General features: G+C 38.2%; 1 pseudogene; it reads left to right on the plus strand.

The window, feature by feature from the left end:
- The first annotated feature begins 7,373 nt into the window (after positions 1-7,373).
- Positions 7,374-8,009, plus strand: LOC111336886 (uncharacterized; annotated as a pseudogene).
- Positions 8,010-13,324: the final 5,315 nt, after the last annotated feature.

The following is a 13,324-nucleotide window of genomic DNA, read 5'->3' on the forward strand; positions in this document are numbered from 1 at the left end:
GTCCTTGGCCCAGTGTCCGGCGCGGTTGCATCTGAAACAACGGTTGACCCCTGTAACATATTCTGAACGGCCTCGGAAAGGGGAGATAGAAAATGATGAAAATAACGAAAACTGACACGGGCGGGCGGGTGGGGCTACAACTTCGATGTCAGCGTGGAAAGCGAGAGTGAGAGGACTAAATCCCACTGAACCGTCTATAAATACTGAAACAACACCAACCAGGAATACCCAGGGGACACGCCCCAAATGGCGTGTCCTACAGTGAGCTGAATCAACAATGAAAGAAACTGTTCATGAACTGTAAACTCCGTATACCAGCAGAAAATATATTTTATTGTTCTCTTCTTGCGGTTTTTTCGGCCACAAGAATAACACTTTTATGAAACTTTTTCAATAGATAACATAGAATATGTTACCTCGGAAGAGTGTTTCACTGAAAAGCAGAGATGCAACTGTAGGAGGACTCACCCCCACCCCTCCCCCGTTGAAAACCCTTACGATGACTATTTTTAACGGAAAATCATCAGATTTAGTTGTGAGTGGAAGAAGACACTGCGGCACGGTTTTTCTCGACAATTATCAAACAGATGACATCCTTAGGTAGAGGGATACTGAAAGTATTATGCTAAAAGAAAAATGATGCGTCGATCATTTCAAAGCTTCAACATCGCCTCCCCTCGGGAATTTTAACTTTGGAAGATTGGTTCCAGCCCCCCTGGGCCAAAATCATGTTCAAATGCCCGGCCCAGGTGCAAGATCTGAGTGGTTCTTTATGGTGCTAACTGTTAGCCGTAAAATGAGCCGTAAAACGGCAAAAATTAGCCGTTAGGCGTAAAAACCGACAAATTTTAACCATGAGTCCTAAAAATAGTGTAATCGTAAAAAATTTAGCATTAGCGGCATAAAATGGCCAAAAAAAGTAACCGTTAGCTGTAAAAGCCATCTTTTCATTGAAACCCTAATTTCAGTGTCACATATTTTGTAAGAGGTGCGATCAGCAATTAATTTGACCATTCAAGCTCCGAAAACTAGACCTTATAGACCCTATATTCTGAGCTCTCCGCTTTAAGTACCTCCATATCAAAAGATAAACCGCTATTCCTCTGGAAAGACTTGACACTTTAGGTTCAAATTCCCTACCCCACCCAGGTAAGATTCAAAGAACAACAGTCAAAAGTCTGTGGGTTTCTGTCATGAAAGCATTCAAAAGAATTAACTTAGGATTATGTAATGCATTCTTTTACCCTCTTAGGATATGTCTAGTGTCTGCTATTTCTATCTTTTACGTAATTCGCATTCTTTACTTGTGTAATTAAGCTTTATTCTATATATTCAATAGTTTTCTTCCCCTTTTTCTCGCACCCTGCGTCCGTATATAATGAAGGATTTGGGCACGGTTACAAAGAAGTGAGGTGACGGTTTGTGAGTTACGAGCGAAGGGCTGAAAAATATGAGGGAACGGAGACTCTGCAAAATATCATTTCTTACCAATTCATTCAGAAAAATCGTTCCACTTTACGGTAGAAAACCATTTGCCGGGGAACGGGTGTGCAAAGAATCTACCAGACTGTGAGCTAAAGGAAGAAGAGATAGTGACTGATCCAACAACAGGTCTGAGCGAGTCAAGTTACGAGAAGTTTGAGTGAGTCAAATTACGAGAAGTAAAAAGTTGAAAACTGCAAAGGTTTCAGAAGACGAAGGAAACGAGCAAAGTTGAGAACTGGTGAGACGGGAACCTGGTTGGAGAAACGGGAGCTTGGTTTGGCAGGGCACCGTTTGTTGGTGGAGCGTGGTGAGTTTTGGACAAGGCAAGAACTGACGGACGCGGGCGTAAGGTGAAACCTAACCGAACTGAACTGAAAAAAAACCCCTACGTTTTTATCTTAATAATACTCTTGTAAATATAGTTAGCGCATTCTAGTTTTAAATTATTACATTCTTGTAACCTCTTTGAAAGCTATTTAGGTAGATAATTTAGCAATTTAGTTTTATTGTATTATTTTAATTAGGGTAAATAGTTTAGTTTATTGTTTTTTGTTGTTGTTTGTAACTGTTAATTACCATATTGTCTTAGGCCCTCCACAGACTAGGGATTTAGTTGTCGACGACTATTTGTTATTGAAAACTAAAAAACGTAGTCTGTGGCGCAAGTTGTCGACAACTAAACCACAAATTATTAGTTGTCGACAACTAAGCAGTTTCTATTTTCGAAAAGGGAAACTGCTTAGTTGTCGACGGCCTCATTTTTTAGCGTTTTTCTAGTGTGTGAGAAATTTTGTTTTAGTTGTCGACTACTTCTAGATCTCCGCGCTATTGTGTCCGCGGCTTTCCCAGCCGGCTTAAAAACATGGAGGATTTCAGGAGAAAAATACTTGGTAAAGAAAACATTCTTTTTGATCTTCCTTCTCCACATCCTGTTCTTGGTGGTGGAAACGACACTAATTATGTCATTATTGCGGCAGCTTGTGCCCACCAACAAGTTCTGATGCAGGATATTTTATCCAAAACGATTGAACGGCAAATTTGGCGCAAAGTTCGTTTGAGGGAATTTTGGCCAACGTCCCGTAGAAACTGGAATGACGGCGATTTTATCAACAATTTGCGAGTAGACAGGGGTACGTTTCTTCTTATTGTTGAAAGACTGACCCATTATATTCACCAAGAAACGGCAAGAATGAGGCAGTCCATTGATGTCGATGAAAGAGTTGCTATGGCGCAAAATTGAGAATTGGTGAGACGAGAACCTGGTTAGAGAAACGGGAGTTTGGTTGGGCAGGGTACCGTTTGTTGGTGGAGCGTGGTGAGTTTTGGGCAAGACAAGAACTAACGGACGCGGGCGTAAGGTGAAACCTAACCGAACAGAACTGGAAAAAAAATCCTACTTTTTTTTATCTTAAAATACTCTTGTAAATATAGTTAGCGCATTCTAGTTTTAAATTATTACGTTCTTGTAACCTCTTTGAAAGTTATTAAGGTAAATAATTTAGCAATTTAGTTTTATTGTATTATTTTAGTTAGGGTAAATAATTTAGTTTATTGTTTTTGTTGTTGTTTGTAACTGTTAATCTAAGTTGTCTTACTTAGAGTAATAAAGATTTCTAGGCCTCCGTTTAGTTGTGTTGTGGCGTGTCTTCTCGGGCTTATTTATGTTTCGTGTTTTGTGTATGTTAGAGGGCGCCCACCTTTGTGGCGCGGATTCGTCACAGTTGCCCCGGATGTTGAAGCTGCGATTAATCGGTGTATAACGTCACTGACATCGATTCGCCATTTTTTGAACGTCAAAATCTAAAACAAGGAATGTCAAATAGTACGCTAAGCAAAACTACTTCGATTGAGTTAACGACCACACCTATAAAAAAAAAAACAAACCCGTGATTATGTGTGACTCTTTCTCTACAATGAATATCTAGCAGAAAAACGCAAGCACGAGGTAAAAAGTTGCAAGAACATGTATTTTCAAACAAAAAAGCTCGGCGAAAAATAAACTATTGACGAAAATACCTCGAGCTTGAAGGTTATAACAATTTTTAATTACTAACATTAGCAGGACAGGCTTGAGGTAAATCCAAGCGTTCTGATTAGTTCTTATTTGGTTTGGACCTTGCTATACGGACCATTTCCATGGAAGGGGTCATAGGCCGTACATTTTTGTTCCCGAAAGCCGAAAAATTAAAATTAAAAAAGTTTTCCCGAACGCGGTGATAAAATACTTAGTGACATCGCTTGCTTGGGCTGAATTTGGAAATATTGGCCCTCGGTCGTTTTTCTACGGACTTCGCTGCGCTCGCTCCGTACTACCATGATTTTGGGTCAATAATCCTCTGGAGCTCCTTGGTGTTACGTGTATGAATAAAGTATTATTATCATTATTATTATTATTATATATCATATATATATTATTATAATCCTCAGTACTTGGCTAGTAAGAAATTATTCTTTGCGACAACTGCTTATTTGTCTTCTTTTGAACAGCCTCTGTAATTAAGAAGGGTGACACATTAAATCTCTGTAAGTAAACCACATATTTAGAAAAAAATTCGGAAGAAAGTGCCGCGCCATTTTGGCAGTTTGACTAAGCCGACGCTTTGTGACATTTGGAAATCTGCCGTGAAATGATAATTTTTAACAACGAAAACCTGAACAAAAGGCTGATAGTTTCGAAACAAACTGTTTGGGGCTGCGTCGGTGGGAGTAACGAAATAATTTGGATATATCAACAAAGTTGAAATGGTTAATTGGCCACCGTAATGATTACAGAAGCTGACGTTTCGAGCGTTAGCCCTTCGTCGGAGCGAATAGAAGAATTGTGGGTTGTGTGTGCTTTTAAAGGCAGAAATTGGAGCTACGTTATTGGTGGGTGCATGGCAACGAGAAAAACATGAATAAATTAGTGGAATGAAAAGCGTTCATTGATCCCTGTGGGATTTAGACTGCCGGTTTGAAAGATGAGCTTTTGTTCAAGATTTTTACGGCTTTCCGTGCCACCTAAGTGCAAGGAAAGACCGCAGATTGCCATATGTTGCTTAGAATGATTAGGTAACGACTGGTTTCGATGTGTCCTTGTCATTCCTTTCCACGTCTCGAAGGTGTTCTCGGAATCGGTCACCTAGTCTTCTGCCTGTTTCGTCGATGTATATCTTTTTGCAATTAGTGCAAGTTATGCAATAGATTACATTAGCAGAGGTGCACGTGAAGTGATCGGTGATCTTAATGGATCGTTTAGGTCCCGAAATTTTATCAGTGTTGTGAATGAAAGGACACGTTTTGCATCGTGCACGAGCGCATTTAAAAGTGCCTGGTTGCTCATTAGTCTGAAAAGAACTTCTGACCAAAAAATTGCCTAAGTTTTTGTCGCGTTTAAGAAAAAAAAGGGTTAGCTAGAACACTGTTCTCAAAAATACATTATTAATTCTGCAATAAGGCTTGCGCATTTTTCCTTTAGCATGGCTGGATAACTCTTCTAGAATACGCGGTAGTTTTGTGACCCTCTCCTTCATCCAACGCCTAAAATACAGTGATACCCAGAACAGGTGATCTAGTCTGATTGTTGGAAGGTGTGTTAAGAATTGGCGCTCGATCTAAATTCAATCTATTTCGGCCTAAACATCGGCATTGCTGACAGTCTTAGAGTGTTCAAAAGTGACTTTATGGCATGACATTAGCTCAAATAGTATTAGCAGAAGTATCAAAAGAATTACCTTTTTCTCGACTTAAATGTTTTAATTTGCGAGCAGTTTCCAGCCCAACCGAAATCCGTGAGTCTTGTAACTAAAGCTCTCAATTTGGGAAGAACGTTATTAACTCAACTAAGGTCCAGTTTGTTTGTCAGTAGTGATTTCAAATGACGCGTTGTTTATTATACATTTATCCTCAGGTCTAGTTCACCCTATCTATTTTATTCTATTTCAATCATTTTGTATTTTGCCTCTGTTTCGCCCTTACTCTGACTTTTGATCCTTTCCCTAATCTTTTTTTCTATAGCTATTTGTTTTGTATTCTGCTTAACGGCTCTTCATTATTACTTTCAACTCTGCACGAGATCCTCGCTGCAAAGTTAGCAAGTTTCACAGCAATGACTACCTGATAAGAAAAGTTTTCATATAAACACGTTTGTTTAAAGCGTTATTCATGGATATTCGTGGCCGTAAAATTACAAGATGGAAACAAGATTGAAATAATTTCAGCCTTGCGCGACAATGCTTGAGTGTGTTACATCTACACAAAGATTGCTTCCCGTCTTCAACGTCTTCGGCAAAGAACATCTAACCTGTCGTTATAGATGATTGAATTGTTCTCTTTCGAGTCCACAAAGAAGCTCAAGTTTACACCGGAAATTTCTTAAAACTTCTAGCTGCTCAAATACGCAAAGAAAAAACACATGCCCTCCGCTGGCTTACGGAATGTGTTATTGTAAACAATTCCGCTATGGGAAATGGATGAGAATTTGAAACGAAAGCAGGGATAAAAACCAATCTGTCGTTGTTAGCTACGCAAGGCTAGCTTACTGTTTTGATTTCCTAATCGAACACGGCGCTAACTTCTAAAATCTGCTTGGAATTCTAGGTGAAATGTCTAACTTCAATCCAGTTCAATAGAAGAAAAACGTTTTTTTTCAGCCTTTGAAGTGGGGAGTGACATCTACATCTACATCTATATCCAATTTAATACTCTTCAACGCTATTACACATCAAGAAGAGATAAAATAATAAAAATGTAAACATAGCTAATAGAAATAATGAATAAATAAATAAAATATATAATTAACAATATAGCTATACTTAGAAATAAAAACTTAAAAAAAGTTTGTACTACAAAAAGCTGAATAACTAAGTGACCTAATTGCAGGTGATAAACGGTTCCAGTCCCTTATAGTTCTCGGAAAGAAGCTATACTTGTAGTAATCATGATGTACAGATGGTTGAATAAATGAATTCGTCGAATAATTTCTAGTTTCCCTAATAGACAAGTGATAATAAGACGGCAAAGCAATACTATTGTTCACAGATTTATGGAAAATTTGCAGACGATGGGATTTTCTGCTCTCGCTTAGTAAATCCAAAGATAGGGATTCCTTCAAATTGGACACGCTGGTGTTATAACTAGAATCATTTTTAATAAATCTCACTGCGCGACTTTGGATAGCTTCTAGTTTCTCCACCTGATTCTGTCTATAAGGATCCCATACTGCAGACGCATACTCTAAATGTGGCCTGACTAGTGATACATATGCTGCACGTTTTGTTTCTTCAGAGCAGGCATACAAGTTCTTTTTCACAGACGCATGTGAAGAGTTCCTCTTTTGAGCAATCTTGTCTACATGAGAGTTCCACCGCAGATCACTGGGAAGCAAAATACCTAACTAAGGATGTTGTCGAACAGGTACCAGGGTTTGGTTGCAAATGGTGTAGTCTTTAACTATAGGGGATTTACTGCGGAAAACAGACATTTTGTAGCATTTAGAAGGATCGACAGCATCTGCCACCTATTAGCCCATAGGTTAATAGTTAATCTCAACCTTAAGGTTTAGATCTCTTAGCGATGAAATCAAGAAACTTGTGCGACAAAAACATCGCAATTATCTCCTTACACTTGAAGGCTCTTAAAAGGAAAACCTTAAACTATTTTGGAACTACCACAAAGCTATCCCACACCACCGTTCAGTCTCGAATACTGAGATCACCTTAGATGGAAAAACGGCAAAAATTTAGCTGAAAAGGCTAAGTAAATCCAAAGATAACGGCAAAAACAAGTAATATATCAAAAGCGAGTGCGAGTGTTTGAGTGGGGTTTTCAGACACCGAGAAACAGATGAAAGCACGAGGCCGTAGGCCTTGTGCTTTTGTTGTTTCGAGGTGTCTGGAGGCCCGATTAAACACGAAGCACGAGTTTTTGATATGGCTTCTAAAACTATCAAGACTTGTTTAGTAATTAGGGGGTATCGTTTCAGTGCTCTAATTTCCCATGAGGTTATGTATTTTAAAAATAATCAGAATATGGGAAATTTGTGGTTGTTCATTGTAAGTCATTTGGTAGTGAAGATGGCAGAGTCTTTTGCAGAGAATACTGTAAGCCATTTTCGTTCTCCAAAAACTGGGGAAGAAGAATCAAAGTTGATGCAATAAAGCATTCCTAAGTCGACTGCCTACAAAAAGAAAAAAAAAAAAATGGGCGATTAAAACTTTTCACGAATGCCAGATAAATGGAAAAGTTAAAGTTCCCGTACTTGATTCTGGTGGCGCTTTTAAAGATTATGGAGATTTGCACAAAGTTCAGTCGTTGAGTACAGATTTGACAGATATGGATGCCAACGCTTTAAACGACTGGCTTAGTAAATTTGTACAGGAGGTTATGAATAGTGAAGGGAAGCTGTATTCAGCAAGAACCGTGGCATCCGAAGGCATTTAGAAGAAACTGTGGGAGCCAAAGTCTTAAATGCTTTCGAGAAAACAAGTGAGATAAAATTTTCATGTATCAGCTTTGTTAGGAGCAGAAACCAAGACAGAAAATAAGGAAGAGAAGTTAAAGTGTAACGGATAGGAAGAAAAAAGCTCAGAAGGTTTTTCATTTTTTAACGCTTCTTCGTTCACGAATTGTGATGTAAAAATTTTTGTTAACGAAAACAAAATAACTGACAATGTAGCTGACTAATTATAATGATCTGATCTGGACTGATGTACGGGAGGTCGAGGGTTCGAGCCCTGGCCGGACCAACACTCAAGGTCTTAAAAATAATTGAGAAGAATACGCTGCCTTTCTATAACATCAAGAAATGGTTTAAATATTCTAGTCTTCTCGGATAGGAACGAATAAATGGAGGTCCCGTCTCCTGCAGGGTTAGGAGTAGGAGACGTTAATTTCCCACGCACGAGATTACTGTGTGATGGATGTCCTCCCCTGGGGGTAGGATGGGTGGGTTGTTGTCTTGCTTTTCATACACGAGCCTCTGGCTCGGGCATCTCAGGACAATTAATTGTGATGAATATGTTTTACTAAGAGCGATCACCATTTCCATTATAAAGTACGGCGCATAACAAACAATGAACACCAACTGCACCCACAGTGCACTATAAACTGCTTTTTTTGTATCGAGCCATGTTCCGTGCATTGGGTTGGCTCGGCGGTTGTCGAATATTATCGTGTACTTGAGTCTGATGATACCTAAGAGTGCAAAAAATCTTTGTGTACGAGGCCACAGAAATAATCATGCAAAGTGGTATTAATATGCCGGTGCTCAAATACAGTATTTGGTGATCAAATATGGTGTATAAGCAGGCTGCGACAAGAGAAAAAATCCAAAAGGTAGCCACAATTATACATGTGCGCTTAAAAATTACAATTTGTCTTTATGTCAGCCTCAACAACAGAGCGAGAAGTCTATCCACGCTTATGGCCACTGTCGTCAGCGAAGAAAACCCACATAATGCTATGCTTGATATGTAGGCTGCGGTATTTGCGTATTGACAAATAACCCAGTGTTCGTGAACCAAGGATATCACAAAAATAGCATTGAGAGGCTGGATAACAAGACCAGCAAACAGACCACTGAGTTTTTGCCAGACAACAATACAAGAGTTTGGAGGGTCGATGAAGGGAAGATTCCTTGTGAAGGGCAACGAGGATGAGAGAATTTTCAAGAAACGCTGTGATGGAGAGGAGAATGTTAACTGCTGCGAAAGAAACCAATGTTGGTTGAGACCCACTCACTCACTGAAGAGCTCGAGGAGGAGCATATTAGGCGTTCAAATGCTTCCGTTTGTGTTCCACCTTTTGAATAATTTGTAGTAGACATTATAGTTTCGTTTTCTTTTTCTTGCTGGTTATCTGTGATTACAAAGAGAAATATTTTAATTTCACGGCACACACAGCCACGATTGCTGAAACTGCACTTCCTTTACACTAATCACAAAAGACCACCTGTTCCTCATATAGAATGTGTCCGTAAACTGTCTATCACGGTTATGCCCCACGTATAAAGTAGCTAATTTGACGTATTTGGAGATTGTTTTGAATCAAGTTTTCTTTTAGACCAAGTAAAGTCGCCATCCTGAACTTTTTATTTTCAGGAGTTTTTCATGACTGATAATGATTGAAGTCTTAACTTCGCACAGAAAATATGGACACTTGATTTCCACACTATCAACAAAAATTCATTTAGGTAGAGCGGGATTATTTTGGCCCTTCGAAATAACGATACCACAGATGTCTCTCTAATTGCTTCTTATTGCCGCTTCATACCTGAGCCACCTGACGTGTTTGAGGGAAATATCGCTTCGCTTTTTTGACACATTAGCGAATGTAGCAGTTTATGTGATAGAAATATATAACATAAAATTCCGACAAAAATGGATTGTTCTCAAAGAAACCTCTGTAACAACCGGTGAAGATCTATATGAATTCACTTCCTTAGGTATACTCAGTTATCAGATGCAAGTGACAAAACATCTTAGAATATTCATAAACATTATGTTTAAAAGAAAAAACGGTGCTGCATTAAAAAATGTTGTCGGCTCTTTATAATATGTAATATGTATGTTGAAGTTGCCTCTAAATTTTATGTCAACCACATCCTAGCGATTAGCCGTTTCTAATTTTCGCTCCTTGTTTTCTTATAACTCTTTTGCAGCAAATCTTTTCAATTATGCTTTATTCTTAACGGTAATTTTGCAGAAATTATATTATTCATATCTCTCAAATTTGTTGCTCTATGACTCTAATTATTGGAAGATTTCTGTGATTATACTCGGATGGTTATCAAATTATAGATACCTGATGATCCTTCTTCTCCTTAATTTTGATCGTTCTCTATGTTTTATGTGATCGTTCTCTATGTTTGATCTCTATGTTCTCTATTTGATCGTTCTCTATGTTTTATGTGGTTAGAGCATCCGACTAGATCACGGAGGGTCGTGGGTTCAAGTCCCATCTGGGGCGCGGATTTTTTCTATTACACTAAAAATTGTTTCATCTCTATGTTTTGTCATCAAAAATGATGAGGGGTAAACTTATATCTTTAAATACGAGAGGCATCAGCAACTTTTGAAAAAGACGGACGATATTTACCTGGCTAAGAAAACGAAAAACCAGAGTTATCAGAGTCTCCTCTAGTAACTCTGAAAAAACAGATACTGTTTTCCTACAGGAAACACATCTCACCCAAGGGAATTGTTTTGCTCTCATGAGGCTAACAATGAGAGAAGCGCGCAAACCTAATCAGGAATAATATTGATTGTACAGTTAATGAATCCATCGTTGACTGTAATGGTAGAATGATTATACTTAAAGTTCTTCCAAGTGGAGAACCTACTCTTCTAATTAATATTTATGTTCCAAATCGGGATATCGAATTGCTCACCTTTTATCGGTCACTTTGCAAACTATTGTGAAAAATAATTTGGACGAAATTGAAAATATTATTTTGGAGGTGACTTCAACTGACCTTTAAATCCAGTCATCATCAAAAGAGGTGGCAACATGTTTCCAAGACAATCTGTAATTAGCATAATAGAACAGTTACAGTCAGAACTTGATTTATGTGACACTGATTGGGCATAGTGGAGTCCCACGATACGCAGCTTTACTTCGAGTCAATCAAATCTTTTGGTTTTCTCAAGACTGGATTATTGGCTCATTTCTTATTCTTTATCGGATAGCGTTTATAATGTTGACATGATTTCAGCAATAAAAACTGATCATTCTGCGATAACAATGGAGTTTCCAGATGTTGACGACAAAATAAAGGGGCCGGATTTATTTTCGTGGAAATTCTTTCATTCATGTCGCCCTTCACAAGGAATCTTCCCTTCAGTCGACCGTCCAAACTCTTGTATCGCAGTCTGGCTACAACTGATCTGTTGGTGGGTCTTGTTATCCAGCCTCTCATTGCAACTTTCGTGACATCTTTGGTTCACGAACACTGCCGGGGTTATTCAGTTGTCAATACGCAGATACCGCAGCCTACGTATCAAGCATAGCATTATGTGAGGTTTCTTTGCTCACATTAGCGGCCATAAGGGTGGACAGACTTCTCACCCTGTTGTTGAGCCTGAGCCACAAAACTGATTGTAACTTTTAAACGCACATGTATAATTGTGGCTACTTTTTTGTTTTTTTCTCTTGTCGCGGCCTGCCTAGACACCATAATCGATAATCGAATAGTGTATTTGAACACCGGCACAAATACCACTTTTCCTGATTATTTCAGTGGTCTCGTACACAAAGATTTTTTTCACCCTCAGGGATCATCAGACTCAACTACATGATCATGCTCGACAACCACCAAGCCAACCAAATGCACTGAACATGGCGCGATACAGAAAGGCAGTGCACAATGCAATGTGGTTTCAGTTGACATTTATTGTTTGTTATGCGCCATACTTTATAGTGGAAACGGTGATCGCTCTTAGTAAAACATTTTCATCACAGTTAATTATTCTAGGAAGAGTAACAATCCTCTCAGTTTACGTTAACTCGACGTTAAATCCGTTTCTTTACTGCTGGAAGATTAGTGAAGTAAGACAAGCAGTAATGCAGACAGTCAGGCAAGCACTTTGTTGTCCATGGAATTAGATCGCTCGTAACTACACTCAAATCGGAATATTTTCAAAGCAGAGTCATGCAGTGACGATTATTACCAGCCGTAGAGAACGCTTGTCTGATATGTTATTGGATTGGAAGAAATAAGAAAGGTATTTTGGATGTTTAGTTGAAAACTATTCTATAACAATTATGAATTTTCCTAGAGATGTGAAATACTAATAGTGAAGAATGTGTAGATGAGCGTATAGAATAAAACGGACTATTATGAGTTCTCCTAATCAGAGTCTTTTACTGGATCTTTTTATTTTCCGAAATTGCGAATAACGACTTATCTTCTTCGCTCAACTATAATGAATCTCTATCTGAGAAAAGGGAGTTTCAGAGAAGTTGTAAAATAATTGTTCTTCCCCAGATGTCTGTGCGTTTCACTGTTGATGCTAATTTACCAATCCGGGGTGGCGAATCAAGTTAAACGGATTGAAAAATGCTGCACAACTTTTTTTAATTCCAAATTTAATTCAAAGCTGTCGAAATACGTTTGTATCTGTAACTAAAAAATTAAACTTCACAATAGTTTGATGCATTTGCAGATGTCTCCATTACAATTTTTTTCTTAGACCAAGTAAAGTCGTCATTTTTAACTTTCTATTTCCAGTTGTTTATCATGGCTGATGATGATTCAAGTCTTAACTTCACACATAAATATTGACACTCGATTTTACACACTATTAATGAAAACTCATTTACCCCTGATAAGCGGGAGTCTTTTCGCCCTTTGAAATAACGATACCACAGTTGCCTCTCTATTTGCTTCTTATTGCTGTTTCATGCATGAGGAGTCTGACAAGTTTGAGGGAAAAATCGCTTTTTTGACACAACGGACAATTTAGCAGTTTATGTGATAAAATTATTTCACTCAAAATTCGGAAAAAAAAAGGGAGTGTTCTGAATGAAAACTCTGTAACAACCGGTGAAGATCAATTATATTTCAAGTCCTTTGATAAACTCAGTTAACATATGCAAATGACAAAACATTTTCAAATATATCTAAGCATTATGTTGCAAGGGAAAAAAGATATTACATTTAAAATGTTGTTGACTCCTGAAAATATATAATATATCCAGTTTGACGCTGGTGTATGTTTAAGTTGTCTCAAAATTTGATTAATTACATGGCTATCACTTCCGAGCGACTAATTGTTCCTAAATTTCGCTTCGTTTTTCCTTTGCAGTGTTGTTTTTACAAAGCTTTAATAAAATTTAATGTTTAACCACGATGACAGGTAGC

The sequence above is a fragment of the Stylophora pistillata genome, chromosome 11 (genome assembly GCF_964205215.1).
Source record: "Stylophora pistillata chromosome 11, jaStyPist1.2, whole genome shotgun sequence".
NCBI lineage: Eukaryota > Metazoa > Cnidaria > Anthozoa > Scleractinia > Pocilloporidae > Stylophora > Stylophora pistillata.